The sequence below is a fragment of the Hemicordylus capensis genome, chromosome 9 (genome assembly GCF_027244095.1).
Source record: "Hemicordylus capensis ecotype Gifberg chromosome 9, rHemCap1.1.pri, whole genome shotgun sequence".
Taxonomy (NCBI): Eukaryota; Metazoa; Chordata; class Lepidosauria; order Squamata; family Cordylidae; genus Hemicordylus; species Hemicordylus capensis.
Window position 1 is genome coordinate 24,137,091 of NC_069665.1, and position 21,510 is coordinate 24,158,600.

The window sequence follows — 21,510 nt, forward strand, 5'->3', positions numbered from 1 at the left end:
GTCCAGCACTCTAACCACACACCACGCTGGCTCTTTGAATCCAGGATTTTCAGCGTGCAAGCAGATGATCTACCACTGAACTACAGCCCCTTCCCCTAAGGTGAATATCTTACAGCAGACTGGGCTCATGTGCAGTCACCCATCCAAATGCAAACCAGGGCAGACCCTGCTTAGCAAACAGGACAATTCGTACTCGTTACTGCAAGACCAGCTCTCTTCCTTTAGAACTCTCTCAAACTTGGGGGCCATCCAGGGAAACTGGTTGGCAGCACATTCAGGATGGACAAGAAGAAATCCTCTTCCAGCCTCTTCTTCAACTCTTGATCGCTCCTGCCTCGGTATAAGGAGGCTTCCTAAGCAAGCTGGCCTGGGATCTTCTGTATGCAAAGTCCGCACTCTGCCATGGAGTGACAGCCCTTCCTCACTTCCTCTTCTTTCCAAAGGAGAAGAGTGCTAACTCTTCCCTGCACAGACACAGGGATATAGGAAATTGCCTTATCCTGAGTCAGACCCCTGTATTGTCCACACTGATTGTCAGCAGCCATTCAGGGTTTCAGGCACGGATTTTCTCCAGCCCAACCTGGAGATGCCAAGGATGGAATCTGGGACCCACCACTAAGCTTACAGCCCCACCCCCCAACATCACACTTGGTCTCAGAAGCCTTGCCCAGATGTGCGTGGGGCCAGGCTTACTCATTGATACAGAAAACGCTCCCTGGACATGCTCAGAAATACAGCCACACTCACTAAAGGCTCACTCTGGGCATTCCAAACAGATTCTTGGCTCCAATAAAGCCCTAAATGCGACTTTAATAAAGCCCTAAATATGACTTCTTCTTCTATGCTCAAAGTGATTTCTGGTAATGAGGCAGGCGCTGCCATTTCATAAATCAAACTCTAAAGATTATTTCCGGTATTGAGTCTTTTTGAATTTGATTTCCCTGATTCCAAGCTCCATGGCTACCCAAGAGGAAATCTAATTAGCAGCTCGGCCTGCCTTTCGTCTGCAAACATGGCCCAAGGCAAAAACCATAGTGGACACTGTAGCTTCCGTGTTCCAAAAGCTCTGCACGACTCGTAGGCTTCAGGAACACGGAACAGCCCTCGTGTGGACGCCTTCCCCGTTGAAGGCAGCTGCATCCGTTGGTTGACAAGCTTTAGTTGAAACTGAAAAGTGACAGGTTTTTGACCCACAACAGTGACCCACGACAAATGCTACATTTCCTCCTGGTATGCATGCAGCTGAGCATGGGGGAAAAACAAATGTTAGCTACAAAAATGGGAGGCTCTGCTATAACTTGGGACTTACTAAATGTGCAATTTTTTGTTGTTGCTTTCTGGGGTTTTTTTGGGGGGGGCAGATGTGGATTTAGCCATGGCCCTTGGGGATTAGGTCCGTGGCCTCCTGTCTCCGGTGGGGGGGGCTCCAAATGTTCTGGGGGGTCTCCCCAGAGCCCAACCACTGCTCCGCGCTCACCGTACCGCTGACCCACACCCACCATCAGGTACGGATTAACGCAGAGGCAAAGGAGGCATCTGTCTCCAGCGGCAAAAATAGGGAGTGGCTCCTCAAATTTTGCTGTACCACTCTGTCTCTGGGGTGGTAGTAGCATCAGGGGGCGAGAGGAAAGTCTTTACTTAAAGTCTTTACTTTTTTACTTAAAGACTCCCTTTACTTAAATTTTTTTTAAGCCACAGCAGCAGCAGTTGCGGCTGCCGAGAGAGGGGGGCGACCTGGCGAGGGGTAAGTTTCCCCCTTTGCCCCTGAAAAGATTGCCGCATGGAAGGCAAGCCGGAAATGGGCACTAAGTAGTACAGCCCAGCATGCAGTCACCTGGGCGGAGGAAGGAACTCTTCTTGCTGCTGCCTGCACAGCAAAGGGCTTTTCGAAGTTTAAAAAAGGGGGGAATTTTCCCTCCTCGCCTCCCCACCCTGCCTTCAGCCAGCCGCCATTGCGATCTTTGAGGGGGCAAAAGGGGAAACTTTCCCCTCACCCAGTCACCCCCCTCCCTGCAGTAACTGCCGCCACCGTGGCTTTTTTTGTTAATTAAAGTAAAAGGGGGGAACTTTCTTTCCTCCTCCCGGCAGGTACTGCCGCTGCCGCACAGTGGCGTGTTTTTTTAAAAAGTATTTTTGCCTAGAGGTGTCAAAATGGTAAATCTGCCCCTGCCCACCGCACCAGTTAAATCTTTTTTTAAAAAAATTAACCATCCGCTGCTGTGTGGAGGGGACGGGGGCGCTGGGGCGGCCACTCAAGAGAAAACCAAGGCAGGGGAGACTACGGCCATAAGAGCTTCCCTGAGCCTGCCTGTCTCCCAAATGACAGACTTGGCCATTTTCTGCCCATTTAGGGGCTCTCTGCACACACATGGGGGGAGATTTAACTCCCTGCAAGCCCTCAAGAGAGAGGGGGCACACTCTGGGCTTCAAAATTACCTAGGTGCTCCCCTGGGGCTGGGCTGGGCTGGTGCTTAGTCCAAGCTCCTTTTGACCCTGTCCAAAAGCTTCCAGAGTTAATATTAAGAAACAGAGCTCTTCAATTTTGTTTAACTGCTACAGAGTGGGCTAAAGCACATTTCTTCTGTTAAGTCCCGTGGTGGTGATCTGGGGACCTCCAGAGTGCTCCCATAAAGCTGGGTGTGTGGGGGGCAATTCCCTTCCAAGTTGCCCACCAGCATCAGGAAGGTAGTACTTCATAACACCAAGAGACTGCATCGTATTCCTTCCCCTTCAGAAACAGAGCAGGGTTGCCTGACTGATGAGAGAGCCACATCATTTCAGAGTTTTCTTCTGTAGAGACTATTAGACAGCTTTGCCCCTCAGAAGCAGTGGGGGTGTGTGTGTGACTCTCCCGAGGGAGTATTCTTCATGCTGAAAAATTTCCCACTCTTTTTGCTGAAGCACTTCTTCCTCTGTTTCCAGCTGCTGAAATTCCATGAGCCCCACCCACCTGTTAACTGTCTGAGCTCACAAACATTCTGTCCCATTGGCCAACATGGGGGCAGGTTGGGGTTGGCTCATTTTGACCCCCTAAGTTTTTTCCTTCAGATTTTCATGAAACCAATGTATCTGCAGGTCACCCCGAGTCTGCCGGTATTTCCCATTTGCCCATAGGTGCTCTGGTTTTCCATTCATAAGGATCAGAACGTTTCCAGCCCTTTTGAAAAAAATGGTTCTGAAGAAAGTTTATTTGTTGGTATGATCTTGCCATCATGGGAATCCTGACTGCTTCTTCTGCTTTTCCTGTCCCCAATGAAGGCCAGGCCTGGGGGGCACACTTGGTTGCTGCTTATATTAAACAGAGCCTCACTGTTGGGTTGTCTGCTGTGGCACTTTGCATTACAATCAAATTGTAAAAAAGAAATGCCGCAGAAACAGTAGACAGCTGTCAAAATGATAGCTAGTGAGTTACTGTATGAAGCCTTACCTGCAGCATCAAACCAAACCTTGGCAAAGAAAGTGAAAATGAATCCATGGTGGCAGTAATGTCTAGTCAGGTAGAAATGTTTATTTACTCATCTCAAATCTTGCTAGATCACTTTTCCAGAAAGTCAAAGTAGTTCACCACAAATTAAGACACTCAGCAATCAGCCAAAAAGTCCTTTGGAGAAATGGGGTTTGCCACCTTTCTGAAATCCTAATAAGGGTGGTTGCTTCCTAAACTCCTGATACAGGGCATTCCAGAGGTTAGGAGCCACCACTGTTAAGGCCCTGATCTCAAAGGAAGTGAGGAGTTGACCCTCCAGGATTGGTCTGGAGTGTAACATAACATAATACATATATTTGCTGGTCAGAGACTGAAATGAAGGATTTTTTGATTGATTGATTGATTGACTATATATTCATATCTATATAAACCACTTTGAAAACTTTTGTTGAACAGCGGTATATAAATATTGATCTTTGTCATAACTTGTGAGACATCCGAGACGACTGTGGGAAGCAGAATCCTGAATTTGGCAGGCCTTTGATCTGATTCAGAGAATCTTTTTATACTCAAAATGCTTTCATGGTTCCTAAACCTTTCCAAAAGAAGTTTCAGGAGTGATTTTTTTGTTTGTTTCTGCAACTTAGTTATTAGGACAATTTATAGCCTCCTTCCCAATCAAAAGAATTCTCAGAGTGGGGTATAATAATAATTTTTTAAAAAATCACAGTCCCAAGAAAGCCATAGAATGCCAAGAAAATTAGCAACCACATTGGAGTTTGCTCTGTTTCCACTGAAAGGCGAGGTTTGTTATATGTGTTTCCATTTTTTTGGCAGGAATGAATTCTGGCTCACCGCTTAATGAATGGAGGCTCCTCCTTTTCAAGCGAGATTGCTCTGGCAGAGGAGGGAAGCTAAGGGGATAAATTCGCTACGGGGTTTGTTTTGCATCTTTCCGGGCAGGAGTCACTCCTATATTGGGTCTGTCAGTCGCTCTGCTGATCCTCTGATCTGCTCAACCTCCCACTGTGCAGAAGATCAGGAGAGCCAGGATGGCTGAGAGATCAATGGAGCAGCTGAAGCAGCCCAGCTGGTAGGAGTAGAGTTGGAGCGGGAGGAGGAAATAAAGGGGGGAAAGATTGGAGGCATTAGAAAGAGGTAAAGAGAGAGCTACTGTGGAAACTCATTGTCTCTTTTTCCAGAATTGGAAACTGCCAGGCCAGGAATACTTCTTTTCTTGATTAATGTACTCCGATCAGTAGGCTTTCTGTCACCAAGGGGGGTTGCCAAACGTTTGGGGGGGGGTGGGAATCCGGCGTGATATATCCTTGCATCTTGAATGGCAGTAGGATCTGCAGCTATCAGCAGCTTTTTGCAGCCTGAAGTTGAACACCACCCTTGCTAACAGCTGCAAATCAAGCCGCTGCTAAAGGCACAGGAGCGGGGCCATTTCAAAAGTTGGCAACCATGTGCACCAAGACTCAGTCCCTTTCTCAGCCCAACTCAGTCACCAGCTCTGAGCCAAACTTACTGCACATTTAAGAAGCCCAACAGAAAAAAAGAAAAAAGAGAGATGTTGGGGACACTTCAGAAGTCACATGAAACCCAGTTAGAGCCATTCTCTGTGTGATGTCCTTGAGTTTTAGGAATGTGCACTCTCCCCTCCCATCCCTGTGTTATTGTCTATTTCCTGTCTGGATTAAAATAAGCCAAGGTTTGTCATGTCATCCTAACCCATCAATCTCCATTTATTCTAATCTATTTGCTTCAAATAATCCAGGATCTGTAACTGACTTCAAACCTTGGGCCTTCAAATAACCTTCAAATAACTTGGGTTATTTGAAGAAAGTAGGTAAAAATATAACCTGAGATTGGTGGGTTCAGATATCCAGTCATCTCAGATGACATGACCAATCTCAGTTTATTTTAAGCTAGATAGGAAGTTGACACTCGTGTGGGGATGGATGGGGAGTGAGCATTCCCAAGGCTCAAAATCACATGGAAACCAGCTCAAACTGAGGTTCCATGTGGTGTCTGAACCAGAGATTAGTATGAGAAAATTGGGATTGCTCCTGAAAGGCACGATGGTGTAGTTGTTAGTGTCCAGCTAGTAGTCAGGAGACCTGGGTTCAAAACTCACCCAGCGATGAAGTTTGGTCCATTGATCTTGGGCCATCTACTCTCATTCTGCCTAACCTACCTCATGGGCTTGTTGACACGCTCAAAGCAGGGGAGAATATGCTGCTCTGAGCTTCTTGGAAGAACATCAGGGCAAAAGTGTAATTACTTTATTCTATTTAGCCATTGGAGCATATGGGAGCAAAACCTCTTTGTGGGGCCCAACCCACTGGCTGAAGATGGATGTGCTAAAGAGCCCTCTGTTCACTCTGATGGAACAGAGCCATAGTAAAGGGACTTGCACTAAGTCTTCTGGACAATAGCTACCATGTTCAGTAGAAGTGACTGTAAAGAGATATCCTCTCTTGCTCTACAATTTTATGACAAATTGCTTTGATGAGACAGACAGCAAGAATGTAATGCCACAAACCAAGGAAGGACCTCCAGCAGTTCATTTTATCTGTCTGACCATGTAAGCAGCTGCAGATGACAATTCTGAAATATTCTTTTCTGTGTTTGACAACCCACAAGCGTTTGCTGTGGTTCCCCCCCCCACTGCCCCTCGACCACATTACATATGTTACGGATTCTTGTCTTCTCGCATATCAGACTGAGTGCATGTCTGCCTTATTGAAACTCTGTGTGGAGTGCCACTCTTTATCCATCTGCGGTGAAAAACAAGTTATTTTGACTATTATGGCTGACATGAATATAGTTCAGTGTGTCTGAATGCCAATAGAGGGTGGCAAAGCATGTATTTTGCATGTATACATTAGGAAGTACCTATATGTATCCCAGACTAAAAAGATAGCCACCTTCAAATATCTGAGAGGCCGTCACAAAGAAGAACAAGTGGGCTCAGGCCAGACATGAGGAGGGATGTTCTAAATGTAAGAGGTTTTCCCATATTGTCCAGATGACCAACACTCACTGATGCCGCAGAAGTTTTCTGCACTGAACTGGGGGTTGGGCTAGGTCCTTCCAACTATAAAATTCTATGATTCTATGGTATACCAGTAGGAAGACTGCGAAAGGCCCAGTCTGGGACTCTGGAGAACCACTGCCCATCAGAATAGACAATACCATGACAGGGGTTCCTTCACCATGGGAAGTCTACAGAAGTTGGCAAGTTCTGTACAGAAGTTGGGAAGTGAGGCCAGAAACAGAGATGTGGAGAAGCCATCTGAGACTATGATCTGATGTTTCTTTTTGGGCACGACCCTGGAAATTCGAGTTCAAGTATCAGTTTCTCCTTGGAGGAACCCGAAATTCTCTGGGGAATTTCAGACTGAAGAAATGTTGGTTTCAACTCTAGCCAGGAGGCATGGCAAGCAATGAGGTTGACAGATCTGGTCCCATTTTCTCGTCCACATATTAAATTTACATAGAGAAGAGGGTTTTAGAGCCAGCTCACACAGACATGCAATGTCAGATTGGCAGGAATCCAGTGATTCCCACATCACCCCCCCTTTTCATGAACATGAGAACCCCAAAAATCACACCTCTCTGGGGGTGCTGCTGTGAAAATCCCGACATGAAACAGAGATCATAAATCTTGGATCTGAACTCAGTTTGATATTGACTTCATGACGGATTTTCATGGTGTCATCCTGAGATCAGTGAGATCTTCCGGGTTCTCATGATTTCTAAATGGGAATCTTCCAGGTTCTCATGATTGCTAAATGAGAATCCCTAGATTCCCACCAAATAGACATTGCAGTGATTGTATGAATTAGTCCTTAATTTGGTGTATTTTCTGGATATAAATAATAGTATCCTGGAGATAGGTCAAAACAGGCTTCTGCAGGCAGAAGAGGAGAAGTGCATACCCCCCAGAGCTCAAGGAGGCCACGCAAAACCCAGATTCACCCATGGTTCCATTTGACATCAGAGCCGGCCCACTGTCTCCACATTCACATTTGTGGGGGAAGAAAACCAGCAAATAGACATTGTTGCATAGATGCTTGGGTCTCTGAAATGAGCCGGGGGATGTTTTTCTTTCTCTCTTTTTTTTCAAAAAAGCCATTCATGTTACAAATTACCCCTCACTTTTGAACAGTAAATTATCTTTATTATTAGTTGGGCCATGGCGCTGCAATTATTACTTGCCCTGTGTCGAAAGGTTTTGGCAATTAGAAGTCTGGGGTGGCAGAACTATGATATAGAGGGATAATATATGTGCAGCCAAGACAAAGGGATGGTCTTGGGATGTGTTTTTAGTGTGTGTCCCGGAGAGTCAGAAAACTGGGTGGGTGGCTCTTAAACATTTCAATTAGCCCTGACATGGCCTCTGTGTGCCCACAGATTATTCCTGCTTCGCTGTTAAGTTTTTATGAGGCTTTCTGCACAGATTACCCCTTTCTACCATGATCTATAAATCTCGCTTAGCAACCTATGATTAATTTGTCCTGCACAGAGCCATCTTAAATTAATAAGAGGAGCTGCTGGAAAGATGAGCATCTTTCTGCCGTTGTTTTGTAAACGGGGTTCTTCGTGTCTGAGGACCCTTTGGTGGGATGGCTGTTGTTTTTAAGATGTGTTGAAGGATCTTTCGTAGATGGTTTATAAACACAAATCCTGATGGTGACATTGGTGTCTGCCATAGGACTGGCCAGGCCTGTGTGATCATCCAAAAGCATATGGTGGAGCCGTATTGCTGAAGTGATGAATATTAAGCTATCTTGCGCTGAGTCAGGCCATTTGATTGTCTAATTCAGAATGTTACCCATTGTTCCAGTTCAAACCTTTCTACTACTAAGACATGGAGAGAGGGTTAAAGTTTGGGTTAAAATGGGGCAGAGCACAGGGGTAGAATATATGCTTTGCAACACATGCAGAAAGTTCCAGGCTCAATGCTTAGAATCTCCAGGCAGAGCAGAGAAAGACCTTGAGGTGATTCTCACAAAGCTGCCATATACTGAGTCAGACCATTGGTCCATCTAGCTCAGCATTGTCTACACAGACTGGCAGCTGCTTCTCCAAGGTTGTAGGCAGGAATCGCTCTCAGCCCTATCTTGGAGATGCCAGGAAGGGAACTTGGAACCTAGATCCGCTTCTGAGAGTGGCTCCATCCCCTAAGGGGAATATCTTACAGTGATCACATGTTGTCTCCCATTCATATACAACCAGGGTAGAACCTGCTTAGCTAAGGGGACAAGTTATGCTTGCTACCACAAGACCAGATCTCCTCCCACTGAGAATCCCACAGCACTGAAAAGTGGACTAAAAACATTAAATGAATAAGAGATGATGATGATGATGATGATGATGATGATAAAGATAAAGATAAAGATAAAGATAAAGATAAATGAATAAGCAAGATATTTCAAAAGCTGTGTGTGTGTATCACTCCTCTCTCCAACCACTATCCAGAGGTAGGAGTTAGATGGGTTTCAGATGCAGTAGGAGTATGGGACCAAAAGGTGTACTGGTCCATACCTATGCAATCTCTACCCAACTTGCTTTTTAAGATGATAATCTTCTAAATTTCCAGGCCATGTTGAGGCTTTCCTTTCCCAAGCAGGGCTTCGGGGTCTGAAATGGTTAGATACCACTAGGACAGAAAATAATGGCTTTCCAAGTCAGTGAAGAGAGACCAGACTCATATTCCCAACAGACAAGAGAATTATAGATTTTTCATGTGAGAAACTGGAGATAATGCTGACAGTAGGAAACTGAACTTTTGCTTAAATTTTTTTTTTAAGTGAGAAAAGGCTAGTGAAGCACATTGTAGAAGGGTGAACCAGGAGAGTGGATGATAGACTGATGGAGAAAGGAAGTACAGTTGAGAGGTACAGAATACAAATGTGTGGCATGGTGGGATCCCAAACCACATTCCTGCCCAAATCTCTTCTCCCCAAATGCAGAACATCTTGGAAGCATAAAGGACTGGAATTCAACTCTTGCAAAGCCAACCCACAATTCTGAAAAAATATTTAGCTTTCTTATTAAGCCCAATTGTGCTCTGCTTGATCTGTTTTCTCCACGAATCCTTGAAAACAACCCATAGGTTTGCCATTCAAAATCTGTCAAATTATATTATTTTGATTGTCAAGTGATCTGTGTTGCCATATCAGGTGAGGTTTTCTTTTCTTTCTACTTGTACTGGCAGCGGCTCTCGCTGGGCCTACAGTATTCTCCTGATGGCATTTCCTTCCAAAAGATCTGTCCCAAACCACACATTTTACCTTTGAAAGAAATTTCATCATTTACCACCTTTTGAAGAAAATGTTCCACTTCCCAAGTGTAGACTTTCCACCCCCATTCCAATGCATCCACTCCTGGATGAAGGAACTGCTTCATGTGATTAGGAGATTTTTTAAAAAGCACATAGTATAGTTATTTTGGAATTGCATCACTTCACAATGCAGGTAGAGGGGCTGTGTGTTTGATTAAGAACATAAAAAGAGCGATTCAGGCGCTTCACACAATTACTGTGAAGCCGCTCAATGGGGTCTGCGGGGAGAGTGGGATTTGTCTGCTCTCCCCGCAGATGATAATGCCCGGAGCCCTGGGCAGCTGGATTGGCTGCCCACATGACTACCGGCTCTATCATGGAGCCAGTGAGGGCTGCGGGAATTGGGGCCCGCCTGGCCTCTGGAAGTCCCAGGATGCCCTGTGTGAAAAATCAACCACAAACAGCATGTGCTGCCTTTGTAAAGAAGCAGATGAAACAGTGGACCACCTAATCAGTTGTTGTAAAAAGATCGCACAGACTGACTACAAACAAAGGCATGACAAAGTAGCAGGGATGATCCACTGGAACATCTGCAAAAAATACAAGCTACCTGTAGCTGACATAGCAATACCAGGGGATAGCAGAATAGAAGAAAAAGAAATAGAAAAAATCACCAAATACAAAGATCTACAAATTGAAATTGAAAAGCCGTGGCAGAAAAAGACCAAAATAATCCCAGTGGTCATTGGCCAAAAGACCTTGAAGAGCACCCAGTTCCAAAAGACCTTGAGCACCCAGTTCCAAAAGACCCAGTTCCAAAAGACCTTGAAGAGCACCTCAACACCATAGGGGCCACAGAAATCACCATCAGCCAATTACAAAAAGCAACTTTACTGGGAACAGCCTATATTCTGCGACGATATCTATAACAACAGCAACAACATTGACAATAAAATTCAGCCATCCCAGGTCCTTGGGAAGGACTCGATGTCTGGATAAAACAAACCAGTCAATAACACCTGTCTGACTGTGTAAAATAAGAATAATAATTCGATTTCTATACCGCCCTTCCAAAAATGGCTCAGGGCAGTTTACACAGAGAAATAACAAACAAATAAACTTTCTCCACACCATGCATAGTTTTATAAACCTCTATCTTGTTTCTCCTTAGTCGCCTTTTTTTCTAAATTAAATAGCCCCAAATGTTTTGGGGGAAGAGATTGCAGCCCCATCTCAAAGTCTGCATGCTAGCATGTATGGGTTAAAAGTTCTAGCCGACCTCTTTTTCTCGAGTTTCCATATTTAGGGAGTTTTGATGTGGGGGAGCATTGAAATGTGAGATTTCTCAGTTATGTTCCATAGTGGCCCAGTCTACAACCAATTATGGACAGAAATATTTATACTGGCAAGTGCACATGGTATTTGACCACTTCTACCTGTAGCGATATTGGATACGCTCACAATCTGTATTTGATGCTGCGCCCAGGGAAGGAAAGCATTAAATTCTGTATGAGGTGTGGAACAAAAGATTTCCTTTCAAGATACCCTGGTTTAAGTAAAAGTAAAGATAAAGATCGCTTGGTGTTCCATTGACCTGACTTTGCAAGGGAATCCTCTGCCGTAATAGATTCTCATTTGTTTATTTGTTTATTTTATTATATTTGTACACTGCCCCGAGCCTCCATCTCTGGGCAGTTTCCAGCAAAATAAAACAAATTAAAACAGAAATTAAAACCGTAAAACAATATAAAACCACAAGTGTCGTTAAAAAGCTTGGGTGAATTAACTGAAAATTGTAAATCTAGTGAAAAGCCCAGGTGAACAAATGTGTCTTTAAAGACTTTTTAAGTGGTCAGAGATGGGGAGGCTCTTATTTCAGCAGGGGGCACATTCCAGAGTCTTGCTATATCTGTCTCACTATATCCAGAGAGAGAGAGAGAGAGAGACTAATTCTTATGTAAGTGACTATACCACTTTGGAGTTTAGGTGCAGGCTCACACAGTGGAAGAAGAAGAGACACAATATAGTGTTTGAAGCATGAGAGCACATGTGGAAATTGGCAAATAAGAGTTTGTTTCCTACTAGTTTACAATAAATTTGTTACACAACAGTGGCACACCGGTACATACTTGGGTGGAGAGCTGGTCTTGTGGTAATCTATTCCTGTTAATGCATCCTCAGAGAACTGAAAACTCTTTATTACTTCCTGGAAAATGTGAGGCTGGTTAAATAATTAACAATTATATTGTTAGTATAATCATACTAATTATGCATTGAATAGACTTTAATATATCACTTCTGTATTTCGTAAAACCTTTTCAAAATGTTAAGGATGGTCGTTTTCTACAGGCAAGGATTTTTTATTTTATTTTTTTAAATATGGGAGAGCAATCAGAAGTGGTACAGCCCAAACACAAATACACGTCGGAAGCAGTACAGCCAAAACACAAATTTCAATCAGAAGGGATACAGCCCGAACATAAATGTGTACTGCCTCTGTCCAAACTAGGCCTCATTCTCTCTCTCTCTCTCTCTTTCTCTGTCATCATCTGGCCTCTTTGGAGTGATTTTCTCACCGCAAGGAGCTTAACATTACAAACAGTTTAGGAACGATTGAGTGACGTGCGTCTTGGGTAGGTGGACTGTTTTTCACTCCAGTTTTTCACTCCAGTTTCACTTTAGAAATTGGGGAGGTCCTTGCTACTGTAACAAGCAACCAGGGCAGAAGCTCAAAGCAAACAGCTGCTTCTTGTTTACACTGTGGGACTTGACTGTTTTTCAAGCTCAACCCAACCAGCCAACCAACCGTTTCTTACTCCTTGCCAATCGCCTCCCACAAATGGCTATTTTTAGAAGCTGGTTGCTTGCCCTGCTTGGAATGGAAACTCAGGTAACACACATTGTCCAGATGATTCAGAGCGCAATCTTATATGTGTGCTTCCTCTTTGGCAAGTCGCACTGATTCCAACAGACTTCACTCTCTTGTAAACGTGCATCGGATCATAGCCTCAACCAGCCAGTTTTTTTCCTCTTGCCACATTTAGAAATCTTTTCTTAAAAGATCTAGATATTTTTCTGTGAAGAATTCGAAACAACCAATTGAAGAAACCCACTGTGTCTCTGCAACCCTGTGAAATTTATCTGGGATTTCCACAAAATAAGCAAAAGATGGAGTTATAAAGCAGGGGGGTCAAACCGTGGCCCTCTTGCAGATGTTGGCCTACAACCCCCAGCATCCCCAGTTACTAGCCAATGAGATGAGGATGATGGGAGTTGTAGTCCAAGAACAACTGTAGGTCCACAGTTGGACACCCCTGCTATAAAGGGATATGAACATAGGAACATAGGAAGCTGCCATATACTGAGTCAGACCCTTGGTCTATCTAGCTCAGCATTGTCTTCACAGATTGGCAGCGGCTTCTCCAAGGTTGCAGGCAGGAATCTCTCTCAGCCCTATCTTGGAGATGCTGCCAGGGTGGGAACTTGGAACCTAGATCCTCCATCCCCTGAGGGAAATATCTTACAGTATTCACACTCCTAGTCTCCCATTCATAGGCAAGAGAGAGATTCCTGCCTGCAACCTTGGAGAAGCTGCTGCCAGTCTGTGCATATATGGTATATGGCAGCTTCCTAGGTTCCTATGTTCCTACTCTTTCAAAAGAAGTAATTTTTTTAAAATAAAAAGTACACGAGAGCATTATAGAATCCCACACCCTTACCTTTTCAAGCTTCTGGCCCATTCGGCTATACCCAGGATCAAATACAGGCGTAATGAATGGTTATGCCTTGAAAGAAAGAGATGGCAAGCCCGGAGAAACTTGTGCCAATATGGATTCTGCAATGAGCACTGATTCCCATCCTGATGCCAGGCGGAGGCTGACAGCTGTAACAGAGATCAGTGCAAAAACATCTGGAGGCAGGGAGCCAAGCATTTTATGGCGTTAAAAACGCAAGGAGTTTCAGCCTACTAGGCTACAGTTCATTTTTACATCTGCTTACTCTTGGGTAGGGGGAAAAAAATATATGAGACTCCAGCTGCTGTAATGGGCTGATAGGAACTAACTAGTTTTTAAGCACTGCAATTTAGTGCTATTATTTGAGAATAAACAATCTGCTCTGTCAATTAAACATTATTTAGGTTGCATTTATTTTCTGGATATATCAAGCAACCATTGAGAAAACTGGCGTGCCGAAGGGATGGTGCACTGTTACTTGTTAATATCCTGCGGCAATAGCTGCCAACATAAGGGGAGCCCTGCTGGATCAGGCCCAAGGGCTATGTCGTCCAGCATCCTTTTCCCCACAGTGACTCACCAGATGCCTCCGGGAAGCCCACAAGCAGGAAATCAAGGCATGCCCCTCTCCTGCTGTTGCTCCCCAGTGGTGGATTCATGGAGAGGCAGAGCAGGCATTTGCCTACGGCGGCAAAATTTAATAAGCAGCAAATTTGGACCCTCCTCAAATTTTGCCGCCCCTCTCTGTGGGCAGCGGCATCTGCAGCAAGAGTGCTGTGGGAGATGAGAAAGCACACTCCTTACCTTATTTTTTAAAAGGCAAAACCTTTTTGTTTAAGGTAAAAGGGCGGCTAAAGCCTTTTGGCCTATAGGCGGAAAAAAGCTTAATCCGCCCCTGTGCTCCCCTCTTGCTGGTGTTACTACTGGCTATTACTCCTACATAGGAAGGGGAGGGGAGCCGGTCTTGTGGTAGCAAGCATGACTTGTCCCCTTAGCTGAACAGGGTCCACCCTGGTTGCATATGAATGGGAGACTAGAAGTGTGAGCACTGGAAGATATTCCGCTTAGGGGATGGAGAAGAGCAGAAGGTTCCAAGTTCCCTCCCTGGCAGTATCTCCAAGATAGGGTTGGGAGAGATTCCCGCCTGCAACCTTGGAGGACCCGCTGCCAGTCTGTGAGGACAATACTGAGCTAGATGGACCAATGGTCTGACTCAGTATATGGCAGCTTCCTAAGTTCCTATGTAGAGCCCAGCTGGAACAGTCCAGGGCTATGTAGCCCAGCATCCTCTTTCCCATAGTAGCCCACCAGATGCCGCTGGAAAGCCCACCAGCAGGAGGTACATACCTCCCACCGTTTGACCAAAGAAACTAGAGACTTGCTTCTAACTCAGGTTGGCTTTGACATTTTGATAAAGTGACAATGCATATGGATTTCAGGGTTAGGAACATAGGAACCTAGGAAGCTGCCATATACCGAGTCAGACCATTGGTCCTTCTAGCTCAGTATTGTCTTCACAGGCTGGCAGCAGCTTCTCTGCAGTTTCAGGCAGGAGTCTTGCTCAGACCTATCTTGGAGAAAATTTTAAGTGATGAATATCTCAAAGGTGTCCTTTTATCAAAACTTGAAGCGACAGATCCCTCGGCTATTAGAGGCACAAGACCAGCTCTCCTCTCATAAGGAAGCTGCCATATACTGAGTCAGACCATTGGTCTATCTAGCTCAGTATTGTCTTCACAGACTAGCAGCGGCTTCTCCAAGGTTGCAGGCAGGAATCTCTCCCAACCCTCCCGACACTGCAGTCTGGTAAATGAAAAGAAACATACCCATCCTACCAGGGATATTCGATAAAAAGGGGGGAAATCAGTTCAGAACGAATATCCCTGTAAAATATCAATATAGCAAAACATGAGCCACCGATTCTACACCTTGACCACAGGGACAGATCTGATTATTAATAGGGATTTTCTTATATCTGCCCTCTACTACAGCTGATGGTAAAGCATTAAACTGTGCAAGAGAGAAGGCTCTTCTCTGAGACATGGTAACTAAATTAAATAAATATTGTGTGGGTTTGGGGTAATTTGTAAAATTACCAAAAAGGTTACTTGCAGAAATTTGTGCACGATCACTCTGTTTTTCAACATCTGCTATACGCTGCTTAATAAGCATGTTAGCATTATCAGGACACAAAGATCTTAACAGCTGAACTGAGAGACCTTACCTGCCTAGGAATACGATTTCCCCAGGTAGATTTAAAACTATCTTCTAGCACTACGGTGAGGGAGGACTATATTCTCTGCTAACTGGGCAAAGAGGCACCTTTTAACGTGGTGATTCTCTTTATTTAGTAGGGGGAGAGTAACTGGCCCTACCCACCCCCAGCACACTATCTGCAGTGACTGTTGCTGGTGGCTATCTTGTGTTTCTTTTTAGATTGTGAGCCCTTTGGGGATGGGGATCCATCTTATGCATTATTTCTCTGTGTAAACTGCCCTGAGCTATTTCTGGAAGGGCAGTATAGAAATCGAATTGATAATAATAATAATAATAATAATAATAATAATAATTTAAAAAAAGGAACATCTGCCACACAATACACCAGATATAACTGTAGTCGAGAAGGAAAAAAAACAAGTAAAAATAATCGACATAGCAATACCAGGGGATAGCAGAATAGAAGAAAAAGAAATAGAAAAAATCACCAAATACAAAGATCTACAAATTGAAATTGAAAGGCTGTGGCAGAAAAAGACCAAAATAATCCCAGTGGTAATTGGCGCCCTGGGTGCAGTCCCAAAAGACCTTCAAGAGCACCTCAACACCATAGGGGCCACAGAAATCACCATCAGCCAATGACAAAAAACAACTTTACTGGGAACAGCCTATATTCTGCGACGATATCTATAACAACAGCAACAACATTGACAATAATATTCAGCCATCCCAGGTCCTTGGGAAAGACTTGATGTCTGGATAAAACAAACCAGTCAATAACACCTGTCTGACTGTGTAAACAACAACAGTAATAATAAAGGTAAAGGTAAAGTGTGCTGTCGAGTCGGAGTCAACTCTTGGCAACCACAGGAAGGGTTGACCATTGCCTCCTCCTGCTCACTATGAGATGATGCCTTTTCAGCACCTTCCTATTTCACTACTACCCGATATAGGAGTTTTCTGGGAATTCACACCAGTGGGGATTCGATCCGGCAACCTCTGGCTTGCTGGTCAAGTCATTTCCCCACTGTGCCATTAGGTGGCCTGCCATACCCTGCACTTTTCTCGAGCATTTGAATCCTCCCTCACACACGCACACACGACACATACATAGAGCACAAATTCAAATGGTAACGCTGGCGCTTCAGAATGCACAAACGATTAAACCAGCTTGCCACCACTCCCCCCCCCCCAACTCCACTGCCAAGCTGTCTCCATTTCCACTGATAGAGTTAAGCTGGCATAGACAGGGTGTGGATCACACTGTTAAGTGCGCTGTGCTTTTGAATCTCGCCAAGCCTTGGCAAGATGCCCCTGCAAAGAAGGCAGAATGCCAAAGGGCTGCTATAAACAGGCTAATAATTGCCCACACACAACAACGTGCAAGAGAAGTTAGACCTAAATATTTGGAGATGGCGTTTTCTCTCCTTGATTTTTTTTTTTTAAGGAACATATATAGCAGCAGAATTGTGTGATTTCATATTGAAGCTGCCATTAAGTCAATTTGAGCAGAATGAAAACATTCTGTTCCTTCTTTCTTCACCAAGAAATAACAAATGCAAGCAATTTGTCTTAACAAAACTGTAACAATGTTAAACCCAAAAGGTTTTTTTAAAAGGACAAAATAGGGACACTGATTTACCAGGGACAGGTATTTAAACATGGGGACTGACAGAGAATAGGGAAGTAGAGAGGTGGCGTTGGTTGTTTCTGCAAATTGCAACCTAACCCATTCTTTTGCCCTGGGCAATAATTGATATGGTTGGACAGAGGCAAGGAAAAGCATTCCCATGCATCTTTATCTGTCTTCTTTGCAGTTTCCGGTTTCACACCAGAGCCCAGCTCTAGTGGAAGATTTCAGGGATGTAGCCATTTCTCATGACGTAATGATGTGAAGTCTCCGCTATAGTCGAAGGGAAGAGGCAGAGGTTATGTCTCCCCCAATATTTCTTTTGGCAAGTCAATCACTTGTGTTATCAGAGACTGATAAGGTGAGGAACCCAGACGGGGTTTTCATTGAAGAAACTCGACTATCTTGGGGAAGTCGCCTATCTAGCAGTGGACATTCTCTCTGGATGGAGCTTTCAGCAAACGGATTCTACGGATCTGATGCCCAACAGTAGTGATGCAAGACAGTGTGGGCATGGGGAGCCCTGGGTCCAAAGCCCCATTCGTAAGACCACGGGAAGCTGTCTTCTATCGAGTCAGACCCTTGGTCCACTTAGTGCGACATCATACCCCTGCTTAGGAGCTGTGTGTGCTCCCAGTTTTCGGGTGTGTGGAAGCAAGGTAGGAGGTTTTCCTCCTACCTTGCTTCCACACAATCACTTCTACCCAGGTTTCCCTCTTACCCTGCTCAGGGTCGAATCTAGGTAATTTTTGGTGCCCGGACTTGGAGGGCTTCAGAGGCCCCACTGCCTGCACCCCCCCTGCCTGCACCCCCACCTCCTCCACAAGTTAAAAAAAAGTTAAAGGTGGTTTTTTAAAGGAATCTGCATTTTTGAGGGTCTCCGCAGAAGTAGAGGTGTGCATGGAACCGCGGAGCTGTGGTCCGGCACTGGGGTGGGGGTTCCTTTAAGGGCAGGGGGAGGGTTTACGTACCCCTCCCGCCACTTCCTCCCTCCGGCACATGTATTTTCATCAGTAATTGGGGCGGCAGGATACCTCCCTGCCACCCCTTCCCCCGCTTGGCTGCAAAAGGCTTCAAGAAGCCTTTTGTGCGTCCGCACATCGCGCTCGCTTCACATCTCCATGACGTGCACGGCCACACATGCACGTGCATGTCGCGGAGACGTGAAGCGCGCGCGCGCGACGTGTGCATGCGCAAAAGGCTTCCTGAAGCCTTTTGCAGCCAAGCGGGGCCTACCGCCCCAATTACGGACGAAAATACGTGTGCCGGAGGGGGGAAAGTGGTGGGAGGGGTAAGTAAACCCTCCCTCAGACCTTAAAGGAACCCCCACCCCAACCCACCCCAACCCCGAACTTCCCATGTCTGGACTGGTCCAGAGGCCAGTAGAGCTAAGCAGGCCTCCCCCCACCCCCGGTGGTGGCGGCAGCGGCAGTGGGCAGAGCAGAAGTGGTCACTGGGCATGACTGTTAGGCCCAGCGGCCCTTGAGAACTGTGAGGCGCTCTGGCATGAACATAAGAACAGAAGACCAGCCCTACTGGATCAGGCCCAAGGAAGCCCATCTAGTCCAGCATCCTGTTTCGCACAGTGGCCCACGAGATGCTGCTGAGAAGCCTACAGGCTGGAGTTGAGGGCATGCCCTCTCTGATGCTTTTGCTCCCCTGCAACTGGTATTCAGAGGCATCCTGCCTTTGAGGCTGGAAGTGGCCTGTAGCCCTCTGACTAGTAGCTGATAATAGACCTCTCCTCCATGATAAGAACATAAGAACAGCCCTGATCAGGCCCAAGGAAGCCCATCTAGTCCAGCATCCTGTTTCGCACAGTGGCATGCACAGTTAGAATAGAGCATCACAAGCCCCTGACGGTCAGGCCCAGTAGCTGCTCCCGCGCCACCTGCCGCTGCCTCCACCACCACCACCACTACTACGGGGGTGCTCGGCTCACACACCCCCAACCCACACCCCACCCTGGCTGAGCACATGGTGGCTACAATTAGTGAAGATTTCGGTGCTGCAGTTCAGAGCTGCGGGGCAGCAGCAGGGTGAGTGTGGGATGGGGTGGCGTGGTGGCAGGAGGCCCCCACTGGGTCTTGGAGGCCATGGATTGGGGCCCCAAGGTCCGGGGGGTAAGAGTGCCCCTGACCTTGCTTCCACACAACTGAAAATTGGGAGCACACACAGCTCCCAAACTCGGGCAGGTCACAGTGTTTGATTGTGTGACTGACCTCATTGTCTTACACCGACTAGCAATGGCTCTCCAATTGTGTTGAACCACACAACATAGGAAGCTGCTTTATACTGAGTCAGACTCTTGGCTCCTCTAGGTCAGTATTGCCTACACTGACTGGCAGTGCCTTCTCCAAGGTTTCAGACAGGAGTCCTTCTCAGCCCTATCTGGAGATGCTTCCAGGGATTGAACCTGAGACCTTCTGTATGCAAAGGAGATGCTCTGCTACTGAGCTACAGCCCAATCCCCCGGTCACTCCCTCTTGCTCCTGATGGAGAACAGTCATTGGGACCTGAAAACAAACTTCTTCCTTTGTGCCCAGCTCCTACACTGAGGAATGGATCTGCACCTTCATCATTTGCCTTTCATTTTCTTGGGGAGGGGGGAATTGCTTATGGGAAGTGAGGGCCACTTTTCATTTTAAAAAACCACAGAAACCCTATGGAAATGCCTCCAGCTGTTCCTTCCAGAGTGTTTTGTTTGACATAATTGTCTGCTTGAGTCCTGTGTGTCAAAACCTTGCGAGCTGACGGGTAGTGTTCTTGGTATTGTTTTCATTCGATGACATTGGGTCCCTGGGTAGTTGTACAATCAGTAACACTTCACAGAGCCTTCAGTCCTAACAAATAATTAGCCAAAATTGAACCAGAGGTTTCGTACAGGGGTGTCATAGATTTGATATGAATAATGAGGCAAGAGGTTAACCGAGGGTCAGAGACGGTTCCCTATCTTCCAGCTTATTTATTCAGCGAAATGAGAAATTGATCACATTATTTCATATAGAAGACCCTAATTTATTACAATCAAGTTGGAATTGGCAGTTTTGGCTTTAGGCAATTTCAGAACATTACTTACGCTTAAGCAGCCATTGGTAAGGTCATTTTTACAACTTGTTATCACCTTTCTGACCCCTCACCAGTGGCCTCCCCTCCCCACCCATTAAAACACACACATAAAACATTTCAAATGTGTAGATTATTGCGTCTGAGCTGGTTCGGCTCCTTTAAACCATTCATGGAACCATTCTTGTCAGAAAGGTAGCAAACCTCTGAATCCCATAGGACTTTTCTTCAAACAGAAGCTGACTAGTATTTCCCCTTCTCATTCCTTCCTGAAGTAGGAATCTGTAGAAGCTCAAAATCTGCTGCCCTAAGCCACAAAGCCAATTCTACGAAAGCTTGGATGGAAACAGTTCCAAATGTTCTTGTGATACAGAGTTTAGTTTAGCTTGTTTACCATGCCTTTACACTGTCATGGATTTATTTTCTTCATTTGCTTGTGAACACTTTTTTTAAAAGGTCTGTTTCATATTGATTGATTGATTGATTAAGTGCCGTCAAGTCAGTGTCGACTCTTAGCGAACACATAGATAGATTCTCTCCAGGATGATCTGTCTCCAGCTTGGCCTTAAGGTCTCTCAATGGTTCATTCACTGTTGTCGTATTTTAGTCCCTCTACCTTGCTGCTGGTCATCCTCTTCTTTCTTCTGTCTTCTTTCTCTAGAGAGAAATTCTTCTCCCTCTCACATAACACTAGAACCAGGGGTCATCCCATGAAATTGATTTCCAGGAAATTTAGGACCAACAAACGGAGGTACTTTTTCACACAACGCATAATCAATTCTCTGTCACAAGATGTGGTGACAGCCAACAACCTGGATGGCTTTAAGAGGGGTTTGGGTGACTTCATGGAGGAGAGGTCTATCAATGGCTACTAGTTGGAGGGCTATAGGCCACCTCCAGCCTCAAAGGCAGGATGCCTCTGAGTTCCAGTTGCAGGGAAGTAGCAGCAGGAGAGAGGGCATGCCCGCAACTCCTGCCTGTAGGCTTCCAGTGGCATCTGGTGGGCCACTTTGTGAAACAGGATGCTGGACTAGATAGGCCTTGGGCCTGATCCAGTTGGGCTGTTCTTATGTTCTCTTTCCTTCAGCTTTTCCCAGCTTTATGGACTTCTCAAGGGAGCTGGGTCTTTGCATAATGTGTC